General features: G+C 40.8%; 1 protein-coding gene and 1 long non-coding RNA gene across 5 annotated transcripts in view; one reads left to right on the plus strand and one right to left on the minus strand.

Moving 5' to 3' along the window:
• The window catches only part of PJA2 (praja ring finger ubiquitin ligase 2), a 71072-nt gene extending 64393 nt beyond the window's left edge, over nucleotides 1-6679 (minus strand). For 2 of the 4 annotated variants that reach the window (XM_054489932.2, XM_054489933.2), the window contains exon 1: nucleotides 6538-6666. The gene's annotated coding sequence lies outside the window, so the exon portion shown is untranslated. Of the gene's footprint in view, nucleotides 1-6537 lie in introns of all 4 variants that reach the window. The other 2 variants (XM_063665122.1, XM_054489934.2) reach the window with 2 other exon arrangements.
• Nucleotides 6680-10797: 4118 nt separating this feature from the next.
• The window catches only part of LOC134739602 (uncharacterized), a 45539-nt gene continuing 36444 nt past the window's right edge, over nucleotides 10798-19892 (plus strand). Inside the window, exon 1 of the long non-coding RNA XR_010126431.1 lies at nucleotides 10798-10914. This is a non-coding gene — a long non-coding RNA (uncharacterized LOC134739602). The remainder of the gene's footprint in view (nucleotides 10915-19892) is intronic.

A 19892-nucleotide genomic window follows, 5' to 3' on the forward strand; every position in this document is an offset into this window, starting at 1 on the left:
GAAAGTGACTCATACAAAGACCGAAAGCTTTCAAGAAGAAATAAATAACCCTAATAATCCTGTATTTATTAAAGGATAATTGGACTTATCCTTTGAAGCCTTCCAACAAAGAAAACTCTAGGACCAGAAGAGTTCACATGCAAACTCTAAAAAAAATTATAAAACAAATAATACTACTCCTAATAAAATTTTTTTCAAAAATATAAGAAGAAACACTTCGCAACTCTATGAAACCAGCATTACATGAAAAAGTATCTTTCATGAACACAGATGCAAAACAAAAAAAAAATATTTCACCAATTTATAAAAATGATACTGGATAATACACCATCACCAAGTAAGATTTAACCACAGAATGGAAGATGATTCAACATTCACAAATAAGTTAACGTAATTCATCACGTTAACACAGAAACAAACCATATGATCATCTCAATAAATACAGTAATAATACCTGACTAAAATCAACATCCACTCATGATTAAAAAAAAAAAAAAAAACTCTCCGTCAGGCGCAGTGGCTCATGCCTGTAATCCCAACACTTTGGGGGGCCAAGGCGGGCGGATCACGAGGTCAGGAGTTCAAGACCAGCCTGGCCAACATGGTGAAACCCCATTTCTACAAAAATACAAAAAAGTGAGCCAGGCTTGGTGGCGTGTACCTGTAATCTCAGCTACTCAGGGGGCTGAGGCAGAATAATCACTTGAACCCAGGAGGCAGAGGTTGTAGTGAGCTGAGATGGTGCTATTGCACTCCAGCCTGGGCAACAGAGCAAGACTCCATCTCAAAAACAACAACAAAAAAAAAAACCTCTCAGCAATCCAAGAACAGAATGGGAACATCCTCAATGTGATAAAAGGCCACTTGTCTTAGTCCATTAGGACTCCTATAACAAGCTCCCATAGACTGAAGTGGCTTATAAACAGAAATTTATTTCTCGGCTGGATGCGGTGGCTCACGCCTGTAATTCCAGCACTTTGGGAGGCCGAGGCAGGCGGATTACCTGAGGTAAGGAGTTCGAGACCAGCCTGGCCAACATGGTAAAACCCCGTCTCTACTAAAAATACAAAAATTAGCCAGGCATGGTGACACACGCAATCCCAGCTACTCGGGAGGCTGAGGCAGAACTGCTTGAGCCTGGGAGACCGAGGTTGCAGCGAGCTGAGACTGTGCCACTGCACTCCAGCCTAGCCGACAGAGCAAGACTCTTGTCAAGAAAAAATAAAAATTAAAAAAAAAGAAATTTATTTTTCACAGTTCTGGAGGCTGGGAAGTCCAAAATCAAGGCACTGGTAGATTCAGTGTTTGGTGAGGGCCACTTCCTGGTTCACAGACTGCAGTTTTTTCACTGTGTTCTCATATGGCATAAGGGGATAGGAGCTCTCTGGGACCTCTTTTATAAGCACACGAATCCATTAATGAAGGCAGAAGCCTCATGAGCTAATCACCTCCTTGAGACCCCCCTCACAATGGGGATTATGTTTCAACACTATGAATTTTGGAAGGGACATAAGCATTCAATCTATAGCACCACTCTATCACATTCAATAATGAAAGATTCAAAGCTTTCTTCTTAAGATCAGGAACAGAGAAGGATATCTGCTTTCACCACTGCTATTCAACATCATACTGGAGGTCTTAGCCAGTCTAATAAGAAGAAAAGGTGGAAGGAGTTACATACAAATTCAAAAAGAATAAAACTGATCTATATTTGCAAATAACATGATTGTCTACATAGGACAATTCCAGAGAATCTACAAAAAATTTACTCGAATAAATGAATTTAGCAAGGTTGCAAGCATCAAGGTCCATATGCAAAAACCAACTGTATTTTTACATATAGCAGTGAATAACTGGAAACTAAAATTTAAGAAAATTACCACTTATAATAGTATCAATTATTAAATACTTAGATATAAATCCAACAAAATGAGCAACATCTTCATGCTACAACTACAAAATGCTGACAAAGGAAATGAAAGAAGACCTACACAAATGGAGACAACCTGTATTCACGAATTGGAAGACTCAAGATGTCGATTCTTCCTAAATTGATCTATGCATTCAACACAATCCAAATTAAAATCCCTTCAGGTTTTTTTGTAGAAACCAACAGGCAGCCTCTAAAAGCTTTATGGTAAAGTGAGAATAGCCAAGGCAATTTTGAAAAAGAATAAAGTTCAAGGATTCATATTACCTAATTTCAACACTTATAAGTAAAAATAACCATGACAACTCAGTATTGGCAAAATTATAGGCACAAAGATCAAGAGAAAAGTACAGCAACAGATTTACATATATGATCAACTGACTTTTGACAAAGTTAATTCAATAGGGAAAGGAAAGTAGTCCCAATAAATGGTGCTAGAACTATATATACATTTGAAAAGAAAATGAGCCTTGACCCTTACTACACACCATATACAAAAACTAACCCAAAATGGATAATGTGCCTTGACATGAAAGCCAAAACTAGAAAACGTATAGAAAAATCGTAAGAGTAAATCTGCACAACTTTGGATTAGGCAAAGAGTTCTTAGAACACAGAAGCACAAATCATAAGAAAAAGTTGGTAAGATGAATTCATCACAATTAAAAGCTCTTCTTTTAAAGTTAGGAAAATAAAAAAAAAACAAGCTTCAGATTGCAGTGTGTGTGTTTATGTATCTCTGTGTGTCAAATGAGTTGTATAAAGAATGTATTAAAAAGTGCTTACAACTCAATAAGACAAACCACCCTTTTTTTTTTTTTTTTTTGAGACGGAATCTCGCTGTGTCACCGAGGCTGGAGTGCAGTGGCACGATCTCAGCTCACTGCAAGCTCCACCTCCCGGGTTCACGCCATTCTCCTGCCTCAGCCTCCGGAATAGCTGGGACTACAGGCGTCCACCACCACACCTGGCTAATTTTTTGTATTTTTAGTAGAGATGGGGTTTCACCGTGTTAGCCAGGATAGTCTGGATCTCCTGACCTCGAGATCTGCCTGCCTCGGCCTCCCAAAGTGCTGGGATTACAGGCGTGAGCCACCACGCCCGGCCCACCCATTTTTTTTGTTTGTTTTTTTTTAATGAGCAAAAAATGTCAACGGATACTTCACAAAGGAAGACATACACTTGAACAAATTCTCAGCACCATTAGTCATCTGGTAAATGCAAATTAAAATTCCAGTATGATACTACTACATACCCACTAAAAGGACTAAAATTTAAAAGACTGAAATAACCAAGTGCTAAGGATGATGTGGAGCAACTGGAACTGTCATACACTGCTGATGGATATGTAAAATGTGACAACCACTCTGGAAAACAGTTTGGCAGTTTCTTATAAACATCCATGTATCATACAACCCAACAAGTTCCATCTCTAGGTATTTACCAAGAAAAAAAGACGTTCACAAAAATTCAAAATAAATGAATGTTCACTGAATAAAGGAATGTTCAATAAATGAAGGTTATTTATTAATAACAGCCCCAAACTGGAAACAATCCAAGCATCTGTAAATAGGTGGAATGGTCAACAAACTAGTAAATCAATACCAAGGACTTCTATTCAGCAATAAAATAAGAACTCGTTAAATACAGAAAAACATGGATAATCCTGAAAAACATGCCAAGAGAAAAAGCCAGATACAAAAGAGTATGTATTACATCATTCCACCTATATGAAATTCTAGACAAACTGATACCAATTTACAGCAAGAAAAAGAGGATGACTGCTTTCCTAGTCCTGAGGGTGAAATTGTGATTGACTGCTAAAGGGAACTTTGGGGGAGATGAAAATATTCTATATCTTAATTGTGGTATGAAAATATTCCACTCTTGACTGTGGTGGTGGTCACAGAGTACACATTTGTCAAAACAAAATACACTGTACATTTTAAATAAGTACATTTTACTGTATCTAAGTTATCCTCAATAAGGTTGATTTTCTAAGAGGGTGCTCACACAGGAAAATATAAACCAGGGAATACTGGTGATGCCCACATATACCCACCTCAAAAGATGTCAAAAATATATATATAAGAAAACTCATTTATGGTTTTTAAAAATGTCAAAAACAACAACATAAGCATCCTGGAAAGCCAAGACTAGAAGGAAATATTTTAATATCAGCAGCTTTACCAGAAAGCTTCACCAAACATCATAATCAATGCTAAAACATTAGAAGCATTCCCCTTTAAAGTCAGAAACAATGCCATGTTTGTTTTTAGCTATCAGGGCTATTAGATTTTAATCTATCAGTGCTCAACATTTTATAAGATGTATAATTGCAAAAACAATGAGAAAAACACATAAGTTATAAAAACTGAAAAGGAAACCACAAAACTGTGAATATCTCCTGATAACTCAATAAAATAATCTGATACATGATGGAAAACTCAAGTTTTGCTATAACCAGAGAAAACAGAGAGAGAGAAATGTTACTGAAAGTTTCCATCCACCACACGAATCAAACCATAAAATAGGAATACTGGGAATGAATGTTATACGTATGAAGAAAAAAAAAAAACTATAAAAATTTCCCTAAGAATATAAAACAAGATGTGAATAAAATGGAGAGGCCATATTTCTGAGGAGAGAGACTCAATACTATAAAGATCAGTTGTTTCCAAATTAATCTAAAATTTCAATATAACCTTATTCAAAATAGCTAAGGATTTTTAGTTGAGTCTAAAGTTTACCTAGAAGAAGAAATGCATAACAAACATTCAAGAATATTTTCAACAAGAGTAATAAAGAGGGAGAAAGGGTTACCAAAATTTAAAATATGCATAATCTTTTAACTGAGCAACTCCATTCTAGGAACCCATGTTCCAGAAATAATCACACATAGAGGAAGTTTACTGAATTGTTAACAGTGGCTGACAATCAAGATGCAAGCAGGACTAGAAGTGGAAGCGGTAATTTTTACCTAACATTCTTCCATACTGTTTAATTTTTTAAAATCAAGGATGAGTTAAAATTTGTAATTAAACATCGATCAATAAAATAGAAAGTTATTTTCATTATAAATCATTATTTGTGATAGCAAAAAGAAACTGCAATTAAATGTCTTTCAAAAAGGGAATAGAATTATAGCCCATTCAAACTGATGAGATACCAATTAGCCTTTTAAAAAGTATTAGGGAGACCTATATGTAAAAAGTAAAAATGTTTAAGATATGTAATTAAGTCAATAAGCAAGCGGTATGCAAATATGCTTGGTATATGGTATAGCCTCCCTCAAAAAAAAAAAAAAACTTTACGTGTACGTGTATGTGTCTAGAAGTGCATTTGTAAGAGGATTTTGAAAAACGAACACTAAACTGTCAACTTTCCACCGGAGTGGGACTGGTGGATGAAAAGAAATATTTAAATTTTACCTAACAGTCCGTTATTTATATTGTTGAAGTGTACATCAAACTTGCATGTCTGTAATGAATTTTTAAAATTAAGTGGTTATCTCATATAAAAATGACATGAATCCCAAAAGACAATTACAACACTGAAAAATACAGTTTAAACGTTTATTACTGTTATCCTCAGGTTTATTCACATACACTTCAAATGATCTGTAGCCTTCAGCAAAGCTGACTGCCATTTTAAAGAAATGTGACCAAATATTTCATGATAAAACAGAATACATTAAGCCTGTAATGAAAATTTTAAACTTCACAGAACCAGCAGACTCAAAAGAAGCGCCTATGCGGATGTAAATTTTTTTTTTTTTTAAATGTCCGGAGAAGGAACTCTCAAATTACTCTCCTCCCTGCAAAATGACTATTTACCACCTTCCCTTTGCTTCAACTTGGTCTGAGCGTTTTTAAGCTCACCATTTTGAATGTGCGCAAAATGATTAACAGTCATCTGAGGGAGGCCAAATTAAAGGTGCATCTGCAAGAGGAGCTCTGGCCTGACATCGCTAACTGAGAGCAGCCCTGGCGGAAGGGTGCTGATCTCGGGAGTAGAGCGACTGCTGCGGCTCAAGCTGGGTGTCTGCGTGCCGAGCCTCACTGACAATTGGGGAAAATGCAGACGCCCAGCAGAACGACGACGGCAACGGAAGGCTCCTCGGGGGAGGGGGGCTGCAGGCCTGTGGCGTAAGATGGTTCCGCTCTACGCGGGGTGACGGGAAACCGCAGAAGGTGGGTGTGAGGTGTTGGTTGGGGGACAAACTCTTGGACAGTGGCGAGTGTAGGGGAAAGCCAGCGGGGTCTTTGGCCAAGTCACCAAGGACAGCAGAAGAGGCAGCAGGAAAGAGCGGCAGCGGAGACCCCGATACCAACCAATGTCATCCGTCGCGGGGCGGCGGGGGCGACCGTCCCGGATAGGAGCGCGGCCCGGGTCCGGGCTGGACAGGGCCGAGGAGGCGAGGAAGGCCTCCCATAGCCATCAACCCCACCCACCATGGCCGGCGCAGCAGGCCAGGGACAGGCCCCGCTCCTTCCGAAGCTACAGACAGAGAAACTGAGGAGCTGAACGCAGCAATTTCCTCGCCCCGACCCCCACACTCCCGACAGCGGAACAAGCCAGACTGAAAAAAAAAAAAAAACCCTCACCGAAATGTGCAGCGGCTCCGGAGCGAGAACAGCGCTCGAACCTCCACCCGCCACCACCGCCTTCTTCTCCGCCTCCAACTCCTCCCCCGCCGAACGCGCAGCGGCTGGCGGCTGTGGCGGCGGCGGCGGCGGTGGCGGCGGCGGAAGCAGAGGCGGTGGCGGTGAGTCCCGCCCCTTGCGCCGCGGTGGAGGCGAAGGAGGAGAGTACGCAAGCCCCGCCCCCATACCAGAGATGACCAATCAGCTTACACGGCCTCTGCCGGGGGACAATACATACGCCCAATCAGAACCTGAGGAGTGGGCTCACGTCAATGGTTGGGACGTGGCAGAAAAAGGGAAAAATACTTGGACCTTCTTTACAGCCCGCTCCCCCATCTGCCTCAGGGAGAGTTCACCAATTGGCTGAAGAGCGGAAAGACGAAGCCGACTCCGTCCCCCGCCCCAGCCGAGCCCACCTCCTTTCCCTGCATTACTGCGACGTTTGGGGAGGGGGCGGAGCACCGTGTAGGAGCTAAAACTGCGCGGCCTTTTGTGGTTTGGGCTGAGAGAAAAGGGCGGGGTCTCAGGGAAAGGGAGGGGGGTGGGGAGAACTAACAGAAAGACTGGCGCAGTTAGGCTTTTTCGGAAATTCCAACAGCAATAACCAAAATGGAGGCATTAAAATCGATCCTGATTCGACTGGAAACCTGATTAACAAGGTTAAGGTCTCCTGGCATAAAGTTCAGTTACAATTCAGATATCGGTGAGAGAAAAAAAATCACACGAGGAAGGGCTTGTTTACCCACCCTGACCCTGGGCACTATATGGCGCTTTCCACCCTCCCTCTCCGCGCTGACCCTTACCCCTCGCTTCTGCTGGGTCGGGGTTCAGAGGAGGCCTGCCTTTCCTCTCTATAGCCTTGGGCTGACCACAGCCTCCCAGCTTGCATTTTGAGGATGTTTGTCGAGACGGGAAGTAACAGCTCCCATCACATGCAACCAAAATAAATACAACAGCTGTAGTCCCCGGACACCTTGCTTAATTTAAACCTGGGTAACAGTTTAGTTAATTATGTCAGTGATACAAAATTGTTTCTTCGTTCCGCACATGTTCTCTTTATTCGTCTTGAAACGTGTCCGCTTATCTGATTACAGTCCCGCTATCTTCTCTTATTCCCCACCCCCGACCCGTCGCCCGATGCCCAGGATATATTCATCGCGACCGCTCCCCCACGAATTAAGAGCCCCACTTCTTGTGCTGTCCTCTTAACAACTGCAGACTCTCTTGCCAGTGAACTGAGACTAATTTTTTTTGCTGTTGGTGGAAATAAATTATCCAAAATTTACTGTAGAAATTTAGGTTTACGAGAATTTGCCAGACATTTTGTGAAATCCAATCTGAATCCCAGCCCACTCCTGTAGTACGTTTCTTACCAAAAAACCATTCCTTGCTTGATATTACTCTGCCTTTACACGTGTTGCTGTAGGAGTTCTGACTCTAACCATCCAAGTACCTCTTTGAAAAAAAACAAAATTCATATTTTAATTACATTTCCCTAGTTTCCCTTTAGGGTGTTCCAGATTGGCCCAACTGGATACATTAACCTCTTCTGGAAGGCAGGGATTCCCAAATTTCAACCTTTTTCATACTGTATCTGTGTATACTACTCACTATCCTTTTTTCTTTAAATAAATGTATATTTTCTTTAATTTCTTTAAGAAGGAGACTTTATAAAAGTACTATAAATGGAAAACTAGCATTACCTATTATAAGTTGAAAGTAACTGTAAGAAAAATGAATGCAAAACAATGTTTTTAAATTGTGGCTAGAAACTGTTGCCCACCAAAGGCTCTCAGTCTAAAGACAACTCTCTTTGTTAAAAGGGCAAGCTACCAAGCATTAGACACACCTTAAAGATACAGCACTCAAATGGTATTTTTATCATGATGTCATCAAAGGATAGAAAAAATAGAGCCAGAATAGCAATCACTTTCTCACTATATGAGTCATTGTTTTTAATCCTGCATGCGTGTCCCAACTACAGTTAACCAAGGCATCGTAAATGATCTGTGTTACTATAAGAAACACTGGCATGGAGGCTGAAAAAGCCTGTACTCTAGAATCAAGCAGACATATTCACATACTGGCTCCTGCATTTGTAGCTGTGTGCCTGTGGGCAATCTACCTTGTTCTCTGACCTCGATTTCCAGTTTATTATAAATATGGGAAAGTAATAATACCAATTCATGAGTTGTATAGATTAAATAACCTAATCAATGTAAAGCATATCGTACCTACAATGAAGTACTGAATACATATTAGGTTATGTATTGTATTACTATATAGAGATAATAGTATGTATTATTTGCTTATATGTATTATTGTTCATTCCAGGGTTGGGAAGCACTACCTAAGGCAATGGATTGAAGGTACTACATGATATACTGCAGTGGTTCCTAAAGTGTATTATAATCCCTACACCAACAGCATCAGCATTACTTAGGAACTTTTTAAAAATGCAAATTCTGGCAAGGTGTAGTGGCCCATGCCTGTAATCCCAGCACTTTGGGAGGCCGAGGTGGGCAGATCACTTGAGGTCAGGAGTTCAAGACCAGCCTGGCCAACATAGTGAAATCCTGTCTGTACCCAAAAATACAAAAATTAGCTGGGCGTGGTGGCACATGCCTGTAGTCCCATCTATTCGGGAGGCTGAAGCAGGAGAATCCCTTGAACCCAGGAGGCAGAGGCTGTAGTGAGCAGAGATCACGCCACTGCACTCCAGCCTAGGTGACAGAGTGAGACTGTCTCTAAAAAATAAATAAATACATAAAACGCAAATTCTCAGGTTCGACCTCAGACTTGAATCAGAAACTCTAGGTAGGTTGCCCAGCTGTATTCTTACAAGCCTTCCAGGTAATTCTGATATAAGTAAAGTTTGATGACCACTAATTTAAATAGAAGAAGGCTTGGTCAAGGAGTGAGAGGATCTATGTTCTAATCATAGCCTTAAAGTGATGTCAGCCAAAATGAAGGTGTAAGGACCTCTGAAAATTCTCTTCAGCAATGAGAACACTGGCAAAATTGTCAGGACTAACTTTTTTAGAACTCTGAAAATTTACCAAAGGTTTGCAGCAATCCAGGGAGTATTTGTTCAAACAGCTGAATCTCTAAGAACAGCCAGTTTTGTGTCATTTTGACTTGCCCTACTCTAACAGCCACATGTCCAGCTCCACTGTAGCTTTGAAAACCAACAGCCCACAATTGTGAAAACGAGCAGGCTGGTAGCCAGTAGGGGAAGTGGAATGGTGTTGGAGCTCCTTTAAAGAGCCTAATTTCCAGAGAACTGTCATTATTTGACCTATCTGGTGGTTCTGCAGATTTTACAAGGCTGCCTTTATTTGATTTCACTCCAGGCTCACCCAGTGCAAAGACTTTTCCCCAGGGGTCATTTGTCAAAAACAAAAACTTTGATTAACTTTGCCACTGTCTTAGGCAGTAGAAACAGTTGGGGCCAAATACAGCTTAACCAAACACTTGAAAGTGATGCAGGGCAAGGGGGCCCCAAAACTGGGGCTTAGCCCAGGAAGGTTCTTGGCTTCACCCAGGGAAAAATTCGATGGCAAGCTGCTGGTGTTAGACAGCAATTTTTATTGAAGTGGCAGTGTACAGCAGCAGCAGAGATACTGCTCCTTGCAGAGCAGTGGTAACCCATGGGCAGTGTGCCCAGAGTAGCAGCATATGGGCTGTTGGAAGCTGTATTTATACCCACTTTTATTTATATGCTAATTAAGAGGTATATTATTAGAACTTTCTAGAGGTGAGGAATTTTTAGATCCATATAAGGTAACTTTCAGGCCGTTGCCATGGCTTGTTGTCATGGCATTTGTAAACTGTTATGGTCCCAGCAGGAGTGTCTTTATACTAATGAACTGTGTGGGCAGCTAGAGGTCACTTTTGTTGCCCTTTGCTGGTTTCAGCTGGCTTCTTTACTGCACTCTGTTTTCTATCAGATCCTGCTCTGGTAAGAGCAGTAGTGACAGGGGTATTGACTAGTGCTCAAAAAACAAATCCTGCTGATCTCCTACCTCAGAAGGAAAAGCTGGAAAATGAGATGTTCACAGGAACTTTGGAAAACTCTGATATGGTTTGGCTGTGTCCCCACCCAAATCTCATCTTGAATTCCCATGTGTTGTAGGAGGGATCTGGTGGGAGGTGGTTGAATCATGGGGGTGGATCTTTCCTGTGTTGTTCTCATGATAGTGAATAAGTCTCACAAAGTCTGTTGGTTTTAAAAAGGGGAGTTTCCCTGCACAAACTCTCTTCTCTTGTCTGCCACCATGTGGGACATTACTTTTACCTTCCACCAGGATTGTGAGGCCTCCCAGGCCACATGAAACTGTAAGTCCAATAAACCTCTTTCTTTTGTAAGTTGTCCAATCTCAGGTATATTTTTACGGCAGTGTGAAAACGGACTAATACAGTGAATTGGTACCAGTAGAGTGGGGCATTGCTGAAAAGATACCCGAAAATGTGGAAGTGACTTTGGAACTGTGTAACAGACCGAGGTTGGAAACAGTTTGGAGGGCTCAGAAGAAGACAGAAAAATGTGGGAAAGTGTGGAACTTCCTAGAGACTTGTTGAATGGCTTTGCCCAAAATGCTGATAATGGTATGGACAATGAAATCCAGACTGAGGTGGTCTCAGATGGAGATGAGATTCCATCTGAGGTGGTCTCAGATGGAGAAGGGTGACTCTTGTTATGTTTTGGCAAAGAGACTGGCAGCATTTTGCTCCTGCCCTAGAGATTTGTGGAACTTTGAAGCTGAAAGAGATGATTTAGGGTATTTGACGGAAGAAATTTCTAAGCAGCAAAGCATTCAAGAGGTGACTTGGGTGCTGTTAAAGGCATTCAGTTTTATAAGGGAAGCAGAGCATAAAAGTTTGGAAATTTTGCAGCCTGACAGTGCAATCGAAAAGAAAATCTCGTTTCCTGAAGAGAAATTCTGACCAGCTTCAGAAATATGCATAAGTAACAAGGAGCCAAATGTTAATCTGGAAAATGTCTCCAGGGCATGTCAGATGTCTTCATGGCAGCCTCTTCCATTCGTAGGCCTGGAGGCCCAGGAGGAAAAAATGGTTTCCTGGGCCAGGCCCAGGGTGCCTACGCTGTGTGCAGTCTACTGACTTGGTACCCTGTGTCTCAGCCACTCCAGCTGTGACTGAAAGGGGCCAACAAAGAGCTCAGGCCATGGCTTCAGAGGGTGCAAGCCCCAAGCCTTGGCAGCTTCCATGTGGTGTTGTACCTGTGAGTGCACACAAGTCAAGAACTGAGGTTTGGGAACCTATGCCTAGATTTCAGAGGATGTGTGGAAACACCTTGATGCCCAGGCAGAAGTTTGCTGCAGGGGCATCACCCTCATGGAAAACCTCTGCTAGGGCAGTGAGGAAGGGAAATGTGGGGTTGTAGCCCCCACACAGAGTCCCTACTAGGGCACTGCCTAGTGGAGCTGTGAGAAAGGGCCACCATCATCCGGACCCCTTGGAGGGTAGCTCTCCTGACAGCTTGCACCATGTGCCTCGAGAAACCACAGACACTCAACGCCAGTCCATGAAAGCAGCTGAGAGGGAGGCTGTATCTTGCAATGCCACAGGGGAGGGCTGCCCAAGACCATGGGAACCCACCTCTTGTATCAGCATGACCTGGATACAAGACATGGAGTCAAAGGAAATCATTTTGGAGCTTTAAGATTTGACTGCCTTGCTGGATTTTGGACTTGCCTGGGGCTTGTAGCCCCTTTGTTTTAGCCAATTTCTCCAATTTGGAATGGCTATATTTACCCAATGCGTGTACCCCCATTGTATCTAGCAAGTAACTAACTTGCTTTTGATTTTACAGGCTCATAGGCAGAAGGGACTTGCCTTGTCTCAGATGAGACTTTGGACTGTGGACTTTTGAGTTAATGCTGAAATGAGTTAAGACTTTTGGAGACTGTTGGGAAGGCATCATTCATTTTGAAACATGAGATTTGGGAGGGGGACAGAATGATATAGTTTGGCTGTGTCCCCACCCAAAACTCATCTTGGATTCCCATGTGTTGTAGAAGGGACCTGGTGGGAGATGGTTGAATTATGGGGGTGGGTCTTTCCTGTACTGTTCTCATGATAGTGAATAAGTATCACAAGATCCAATGGTTTTAAAAAGGGGAGTTTCCTTGCACAAACTCTCTTCTCTTGTCTGCCACCATGTGAGACATGCCTTTCACCTTCTGCCATGACTGTGAAGCCTCCCCAGCCACGTGAAACTGTGTGTCCAATAAGCCACTTCATTTGTAAATTGCCCAGTCTCAGGTATGTTTTTATCAGCAGTGTGAAAATGGCCTAATACAAACTCCAACACATTCCTGGGGATCTAGAAGCTCACACATATGCCCACAGCTGTGTGAAACTGTTCATACACTCAGGAAAGACCTGAGAAGACCCTAAGCATTCACCTTAGGCTGATCTTGAGGCTCTACATAAGTAGGAAGTGAAGGCTAAGGGAGAGTTATTAACTGCCTGCCTTAGTGTTGAAGCCATGCTCCAGTACACACACAGACCCTCAGTAAACCCTGGGAGATATATTGTTTCCGGGTCTTTAAGAAAATATGTCTACTCATTAGCAGAACACTAAGCTAAGCAAGCAGAAACATTAAACCAACCAAGCAGTGCAAGTAGCCACACAGGACAAAGACTATAGACTTTATAGAAGTAGTTCAGAAAAGTGACTAAACAAGCAACAATAAATGGTAGCAACAACAAAAAAAGCCCAGGAAGGAGAAAGACTCCATTTTCCAGAGCTGCCATGTCATATTTTTTAAATGTCTGGTTTTCAACAGAACCAGAAGTTGGATCTTCAAAAATATATTTTTTTAAATGATGAGCCTTTCACTAGACTGAACAAGAGAAAAAGAAAAAAGACTCAAATTCCTAAAATCAGGAATCTTAGAGGAGACATTACTACTGACCTTACAGAAATAAAAGGTTAACATAAGGAAATACTGAGAACATTTGTAAGCTGACAGGCTAGAAAATCTTGATAAAATGACAAATCTCTGGAAAGACACAAACTACCAAAACTGACTCAAGAAGAAATAGCAAATCTAATCTTAGCCTTTTCATGTATGACCTTTGGTTGATTATCTACTTTTCTTGAGCCTTAGTTTCCTGAGCTAGAAAATAGAGATAATAACATAATATGTGTGTCATAGTATTTAAATGAGGTGGTGACTACAGAGAGGTTTTATTTGTTATATATTAGTCACTGTAATAAATCAACTTCTCAAGTCTTAGTAGCACAACATAATATTGCTTATTATTAAAAAGCCATTTAGCAGAATGAGCAGGATGCTCTGCTTCACATTTAGGAAACTGAGGTCTACCATCTTTAATACGTGTCTTTCATGATCAGTCTGAGTATCAATATCCAGCCAACAGAATGGAGAAAGCATGGAGAAAGTAAGTTTGAAATATTTCTGAGATTTCTTTCTTTTTTTTTTTTTTTAATAAAGAAAAAGAGTTTTAATGGACCCACAGTTCCACACGGCTGGGGAGGCCTCACAATTATGGCCAAAGGCGAAGGAGGAGCAAAGGCACATCTGACATGGCAGCAGGCAAGAGAGCATGTGCAGGGAAACTGCCCTTTATAAAACCATCAGATCTCATGAGACTTATTCACTATCCTGAGAACAGCATGGAAAAAACCTGCCCCCAATGATTCAATTACCTCCCACCAGGTCCCTCCCATGACATGTGGGGATTATGGGAGCTACAATTCAAGGTGACATTTTGTAGGGGACGCAGCCAAATCATGTCAATACCTCTGTTGCTCTGGCTATCACGCAAACTCATGTGATAAAAACATTCTGGCTTAAGTAGACCCCAACATGGCATTGGCTGCTGTGGTAAGAGCGCTTCTTTTGGTATGCTGTGGTTTTAAGCAGAAATAATATCTTCTTGGTTGAGAGAGATTTTTCTCCATTCCTCAAATATCCTTTTGTGGGTTGCTTCTAGCCTTCTCATAGACTTGGGGGATCTGAGCCAAATTTTTTCTTTATTATTATTATTATTATTATTACTATTATACTTTTAAGTTTTAGAGTACATGTGCACAATGTGCAGGTTAGTTACATATGTATACATGTGCCATGCTGGTGTGCTGCACCCATTAACTCACCATTTAGCATTAGGTATATCTCTTAATGCTATCCCTCCCCCCTCCCCCCACCCCACAACAGTCCCCAGAGTGTGATGTTCCCCTTCCTGTGTCCATGTGTTCTCATTATTCAATTCCCATCTATGAGTGAGAACATGTGGTGTTTGGTTTTTTGTCCTTGCCATAGTTTACTGAGAATGATGATTTCCAATTTCATCCATGTCCCTACAAAGGACATGAACTCATCATTTTTTATGGCTGCATAGTATTCCATGGTGTATATGTGCCACATTTTCTTAATCTAGTCTATCATTGTTGGACATTTGGGTTGGTTCCAAGTCTTTGCTATTGTGAATACTGCCACAATAAACATACGTGTGCATGTGTCTTTATAGCAGCATGATTTATAGTCCTTTGGGTATATACCCAGTAGTGGGATGGCTGGGTCAAATGGTATTTCTAGTTCTAGATCCCTGAGGAACCGTCACACTGACTTCCACAATGGTTGAACTAGTTTACAGTCCCACCAACAGTGTAAAAGTGTTCCTGTTTCTCCACATCCTCTCCAGCACTTGTTGTTTCCTGACTTTTTAATGATTGCCATTCTAAATGGTGTGAGATGGTATCTCATTGTGGTTTTGATTTCCATTTCTCTGATGGCCAGTGATGATGAACATTTTTTCATGTGTCTGTTGGCTGCATAAATGCCTTCTTTTGAGAAGTGTCTGTTCATATCCTTCGCGCACTTTTTGATGGGATTGTTTGTTTTTTTCTTGTAAATTAGTTTGAGTTCTTTGTAGATTCTGGATATTAGCCCTTTGTCAGATGAGTAGGTTGCGGAAATTTTCTCCCATTTTGTAGGTTGCCTGTTCACTCTGATGGTAGTTTCTTTTGTTGTGCAGAAGCTCTTGAGTTTAATTAGATCCCATTTGTCAATTTTGGCTTTTGTTGCCATTGCTTTTGGTGTTTTAGACATGAAGTCCTTGCCCATGCCTATGTCCTGAATGGTAATGCCTAGGTTTTCTTCTAGGGTTTTTATGGTTTTAGGTCTAACGTTTAAGTCTTTAATCCATCTTGAATTAATTTGTGTATAAGGTGTAAGGAAGGGATCCAGTTTCAGCTTTCTACATATGGCTAGCCAGTTTTCCCAGCACCATTTATTAAATAGGGAATCCTTTCCCCATTGCTTGTTTTTCTCAGGTTTGTCAAAGATCAGATAGTTGTAGATATGCGTCGTTATTTCTGAGGGCTCTGTTCTGTTCCATTGGTCTATATCTCTGTTTTAGTACCAGTACCATGCTGTTTTGGTTACTGTAGCCTTGTAGTATAGTTTGAAGTCAGGTAGCGTGATGCCTCCAGCTTTGTTCTTTTGGCTTGGGATTGACTTGGCGATGTGGGCTCTTTTTTGGTTCCATATGAACTTTAAAGTAGTTTTTTCCAATTCTGTGAAGAAAGTCATTGGTAGCTTGATGGGGATGGCATTGAATCTATAAATTACCTTGGGCAGTATGGCCATTTTCACGATATTGATTCTTCCTACCCATGAGCATGGAATGTTCTTCCATTTGTTTGTATCCTCTTTTATGTCATTGAGCAGTGGTTTATAGTTCTCCATGAAGAGGTCCTTCACGTCCCTTGTAAGTTGGATTCCAAAGTATTTTATTCTCTTTGAAGCAATTGTGAATGGAGTTCACTCATGATTTGGCTCTCTGTTTGTCTGTTATTGGTGTATAAGAATTCTTGTGATTCATTAGCCTTTTTTTTTTTTTTTTTTCCAGACGGAGTCTTGCTCTGTCACCCTGGCTGGAGTACAGTGGCTTGACCTCGGCTCACTGCAAGCTCCGCCTCCCGGGTTGATGCCATTCTCCTGTCTCAGCCTCCCGAGTAGCTGGGACTACAGGCACTTGCCACCACGCTCGGCTAATTTTTTTTTTGTATTTTTAGTAGAGACGAGGTTTCACCGTGTTAGCCAGGATGGTCTTGATCTCCTGACGTTGTGATTCGCCCATCTCGGCCTCCCAAAGTGCTGGGATTACAGGCATGAACCACCGTGCCCGGCCTAGCCATATTCAAACTTCTTTCTAGATTTAATTCTCAAGTCTGGTTTAATTCTTTGCTTCCTCATTTCCGTGTCTCTCTCTTTCCATTTAATGGTGATTATGCCTTGATTCCATCAGGCTTGGGTGAGAAAGCCATGCTCTTAAACTGAATTTTTTCATAAAGATTGGTCTTAATTGGTCTTTGTTGATCAAAACCTTTCTTGTTTTTTTTAGCTCACAGTTTAGGGTCTAGTAGTGGAAGTTCACTTTCCCAGTCATTTGAAGCCCCAAACTTCTGGAATTTCTGTTTCATTTCTATTTGTAAATAGCCATTTCTCACCTGAGCTTATCTCCTTCATCTTATACTTTGCTAAGCAGTCAGTAACAATAATACACACCTCTAATATTCTATAGTTTTCAAACCTTTTCCCCTGGAGTTACAGACTTTGCAGGCACAAGTACCACAGTGATAGACAATCAGAACTGGCTTCTTCAACCTTCGTTACAACTTTTTAACATGCCTTTAAATATGGGAGACAGCGCTTGTTAGGACTCAATTTCTTGGATTCCTTAGCTGTTAGACTGCCAGATATCACATAGGTTCTGCCAATTACATGCACCCACATGAGATTTGGAAGGTGAAGTGAATTTCATAAGTCAAAGCTACCATTCTGCTGTTTTGGCTGTTTCTGCTGCAGACCCAGTTTGGAGGAATTGGAATTATCTCTAGCAGCTGTGGCAAAGATCTAGTATCTGATATTGAGTTCTGTGGCAGTCTAGAGTCAGGTTGGGACATCATCTTGTTAGTATGAATTGTGCTAGAGATTGTGTGGTACTGGAGCTGGGAGCGACAGTGAAGTTTTCCTTGAATTGCCAAGCAGCTCTTGGTGATTATGGTAAGGGCACAAGTTCTTTTGTCCTAGTTTTGCAGTGTGACTTTAGGGGTAGTTCGTGGAAGCTCAGATTAGAGCCTGTTTCATCAGCCTTCCCAACAGTAGTGTGAGACATTTTGTAACAAATAATACACTTTTTTTCTGACCAAACTTGCTAGAGTGGATTAAGTTCTCTAAAACTATTTCTAAATAAAACAGTAGGTAACCTGATTTTTTTTCTCTCAGAAAAGTTTTAGCACATTTCTTCTTTGTGTTTTAAAATTTTGCAACAATTTGTTCTAAATGTGTTTCTTTTCTTCCTTTTTTTTTTTTTTTTGACTCATGTGCTAAGCATTGGGTAAATCCTATTCTGTATAAATACTTAAATCTTTGAGCCCAGGGAAATTTTCTTGTATTATTATGTTAATAATTTCCTCCAATCTCTTTTCTTTCCTCTCCAGATATCTTCCAATTGTTTTCTCTCACTCTTTCATCTTCTTTTTGTTCAAATTTCTTGGAGAATTCTTAAACTTTATATTTTATTACTTGTATTGAATTTTTCTTTTTCTTTTTTTTTTATTTGAGATGGAGTCTCACTCTGTTGCCCAAGCTGGAGTGCAGTGGTGTGATCTCGGCTCACTGCAACCTGTGCTTTCGGGGCTCAAGTGATTCTCATGCCTCAGCCTCCTGAATAGCTGGGATTGCAGGCGCATGCCACCACGCCCAGCTAATATTTCGTATTTTAGTAGAGACAGGATTTCACCATGTTGCCTAGAGTGGTCTCGAACTCCTGAGCTCAGGCGATCTGCCTGCCTTGGCTTCCCAAAGTGCTGGGATTACAGGCATGAGCCACCGCACCTGGCCAGAATTTTTCAACCATCGTTTTTTTAATTCCTATGATTTCTTTTTCATGCCATATTCCTGTTATATTATGGATATAATCTTTTCTTGAATTTCTCCAAAGATCCTGTTTTTTTTTTTTTTTTTTTGAGACACAGTCTCACTCTGTCGCCCAGGCTGGAGTGCAGTACAGATTCTAATTAGAGATTTTTTTTTTCCCTTTGCAAAGATTCCTATTGTTCCTTGAACTATGCTGGTTTCTTTCGGTTTCATTTACAGCATTTTTAAATTTTAATATTTCTCTTTCTTATTGCAAGCTTTCTTCAAATATATGATAATCCTTCATTTGTGCTCTTATTTGAATAATAAATTAATTGGAAGGTCCATGAATATGTGTGGGACTTGCTGATTGTCAGAATTAACTTCAAGGGGAGCTAACAGTTTTGCTGGGAAAACCATAAATACTAGAATGCCAAAACTTTGCTTCAGGGCTGGTACATTTCTTTTTGTCTTTTTTTGTTGTTTGTTTCATTTTTTGTTTTGTTTTGTTTTGTTTTTTAGATGGAGTCTCACTCTGTTGCCCAGGCTGGAGTGCAGTGGCACAATCTCGACTCACTGCAACCTCCACCTCCTGGGTTCAAGTGATTCTCCTGCCTCAGCCTCCCAGTTAGCTGGGATTACAGGTGCACGCCACCATGCCTGGCTAACTTTTGTATTTTTAATAGAGACAGGGTTTCACCATGTTGGCCAGGCTGGTCTTGAACTCCTGACCTCAGGTGATCTGCCCTCCTCAGCCTCCCAAAGTGCTGGGATTATAGGCGTCAGCCACTGCGCCCGGTCTAGGACTGTTACATTTCTTTAGAGAAGAAAAACACCTTTAACTTCTCTGTATGGCAGAATAGACACTTAGCTGTTGTATTTTTCTACGTAGAATTTCATATAGAGCTATTTTCCAATATAGTAGCCACTAGCCACATATGGCTACTGAGCACTTGAAACATGGCTAGTCTTAATTCAGATGCAAGGAAGTATAAAATACACACCATATTTTGAGGGTTTAGTGTGCTCTCTCTCTCTCTATATATATATGTATATATAATGTCTCATTAACAATTTTATATTGATTACATATTGAAATATTTGTGTCTTATATGTTAGTTAAATAAAATATATTAAAAATTATTTCACCTGTTTCTTTTTACTTTTTAAAACTGGGCTACTAGAAAATTTAAACTTATGTATGTGACTTACAGTATCCATTGCTCAGTTTGATTAAATCTTTCAATAATCTCTGTGTACAGTTCTGTATCTTACTTCCGCCTTTTGTAGTGCTAATACCTAGCTTTCTGAAATCCTGACTATCTCTAGTGTCGTTTAAGTTTGCCACTTTCCCATCTCAGCTATAACTCTTCCTAAGAATCCTTGAGTTTTTAA

Source organism: Pongo pygmaeus, chromosome 4 (assembly GCF_028885625.2).
Source record: "Pongo pygmaeus isolate AG05252 chromosome 4, NHGRI_mPonPyg2-v2.0_pri, whole genome shotgun sequence".
In the NCBI taxonomy this organism is placed as follows: Eukaryota; Metazoa; Chordata; class Mammalia; order Primates; family Hominidae; genus Pongo; species Pongo pygmaeus.